At 40.0% G+C, this 1,854-nt stretch overlaps 7 non-coding genes across 7 annotated transcripts; all 7 read right to left on the bottom strand.

Annotated features, from left to right (window-relative positions):
• Positions 1-104: 104 nt before the first annotated feature.
• Positions 105-177, bottom strand: TRNAE-CUC. The gene has a single exon. It is a non-coding gene; the product is annotated as a tRNA-Glu (tRNA).
• Positions 178-293: 116 nt separating this feature from the next.
• On the bottom strand, positions 294-366 carry TRNAE-CUC. Its single transcript has one exon. It is a non-coding gene; the product is annotated as a tRNA-Glu (tRNA).
• An 82-nt stretch (positions 367-448) lies between these two features.
• On the bottom strand, positions 449-521 carry TRNAE-CUC. Its single transcript has one exon. It is a non-coding gene; the product is annotated as a tRNA-Glu (tRNA).
• A 117-nt stretch (positions 522-638) lies between these two features.
• Positions 639-711, bottom strand: TRNAE-CUC. The gene has a single exon. It is a non-coding gene; the product is annotated as a tRNA-Glu (tRNA).
• Positions 712-1,017: 306 nt separating this feature from the next.
• Positions 1,018-1,091, bottom strand: TRNAE-CUC. Its single transcript has one exon. It is a non-coding gene; the product is annotated as a tRNA-Glu (tRNA).
• Positions 1,092-1,207: 116 nt separating this feature from the next.
• On the bottom strand, positions 1,208-1,280 carry TRNAE-CUC. Its single transcript has one exon. It is a non-coding gene; the product is annotated as a tRNA-Glu (tRNA).
• A 459-nt stretch (positions 1,281-1,739) lies between these two features.
• TRNAE-CUC lies at positions 1,740-1,813 on the bottom strand. The gene has a single exon. It is a non-coding gene; the product is annotated as a tRNA-Glu (tRNA).
• Between the last annotated feature and the right edge of the window lie 41 nt (positions 1,814-1,854).

Here is a 1,854-nt window from a genome sequence, read left to right as displayed (position 1 = left end):
TCGGTTGTTATGATTTTATTTTTTTTATTTTTCCAAGGTAGATTGACAAGGCACTGCCGATGGTTCGTTTTCGTAAAAGAGAAATAACAAACGAAAAACTCAAATTCCGTTGCCGGGACTTGAACCCGGGTCTCTCGGGTGAGAGCCGAGTATCCTAACCAACTAGACTACAACAGAATTGCCCATCATTCGGTTGTTATGATTTTATTTTTTTTATTTTTCCAAGGTAGATTGACAAGGCACTGCCGATGGTTCGTTTTCGTAAAAGAGAAATAACAAACGAAAAACTCAAATTCCGTTGCCGGGACTTGAACCCGGGTCTCTCGGGTGAGAGCCGAGTATCCTAACCAACTAGACTACAACAGAATTGCCCATCGTTCGGTTGTTATGATTTTATTTTTTTTATTTTTCCAAGGTAGATTGACAAGGCANAAACGAAAAACTCAAATTCCGTTGCCGGGACTTGAACCCGGGTCTCTCGGGTGAGAGCCAAGTATCCTAACCAACTAGACTACAACGGAATTGCCCATCGGTCGGTTGTTATGATTTTATTTTTTTTTATTTTTCCAAGGTAGATTGACAAGGCACTGCCGATGGTTCGTTTTCGTAAAAGAGAAATAACAAACGAAAAACTCAAATTCCGTTGCCGGGACTTGAACCCGGGTCTCTCGGGTGAGAGCCGAGTATCCTAACCAACTAGACTACAACGGAATTGCCCATCGATCGGTTGTTATGATTTTATTTTTTTTATTTTTCCAAGGTAGATTGATAAGGCACTGCCGATGGTTCGTTTTCGTAAAAAAGAAATAACAAACGAAAAACTAAAATTCCGTTGCTGGGAGTTGAACCCGAGTCTCTCAAGTGATAGTCGAGAATCCTAACAAACAAGACTACAACAGAATTGCACATCGATCAGTTGTTATGATTTTATATTTTTTTATTTTTCCAAGGTAGATTGACAAGTCACTGCCGATGGTTCGTTTTCGTAAAAGAGAAATAACAAACGAAAATCTCCAATTTCATTGCCAGGGACTTGAACCCGGGTCTCTCGAGTGAGAGCCGAGTATCCTAACCAACTAGACTACAACGAAATTGCCCATCGGTCGGTTGTTATGATTTTATTTTTTTTATTTTTCCAAGGTAGATTGACAAGGCACTGCCGATGATTCGTTTTCGTAAAAGAGAAATAACAAACGAAAAACTCAAATTCCGTTGCCGGGACTTGAACCCGGGTCTCTCGGGTGAGAGCCGAGAATCCTAACCAACTAGACTACAACAGAATTGCCCATCGGTCGGTTGTTATGATTTTATTTTTTTTATTTTTCCAAGGTAGATTGACAAGGCACTGCCGATGGTTCGTTTTCGTAAAAGGGACTTGAAGCTGGGTCTCTCGGGTGAGAGCCGAGTATCCTAACCAACTAAACTACAACGGAATTGCCCATTGGTCGGTTGTTATGATTTTATTTTTTTTATTTTTCCAAGGTAGATTGACAAGGCACTGCCGATGGTTCGTTTTCGTAAAAGAGAAATAACAAACGAAAAACTAAAATTCCGTTGCTGGGAGTTGAACCCGAGTCTCTCAAGTGATAGTCGAGAATCCTAACAAACAAGACTACAACAGAATTGCACATCGATCAGTTGTTCTGATTTTATATTTTTTAATTTTTCCAAGGTAGATTGACAAGTCACTGCCGATGGTTCGTTATCGTAAAAGAGAAATAACAAACAAAAAACTCCAATTTCATTGCCGGGACCTTGAACCCGGGTCTCTCGAGTGAGAGCCGAGTATCCTAACCAACTAGACTACAAAGAAATTGCCCATCGGTCGGTTGTTATGATTTTTTTTTTTTTTTT

This window comes from Cucurbita moschata, unplaced genomic scaffold, assembly GCF_002738365.1.
Source record: "Cucurbita moschata cultivar Rifu unplaced genomic scaffold, Cmos_1.0 Cmo_Scf00030, whole genome shotgun sequence".
NCBI classification, from domain to species: Eukaryota; Viridiplantae; Streptophyta; class Magnoliopsida; order Cucurbitales; family Cucurbitaceae; genus Cucurbita; species Cucurbita moschata.
Note: the sequence above shows the minus strand (reverse complement) of the source record. Positions and strands in the feature narration are given on the sequence as shown.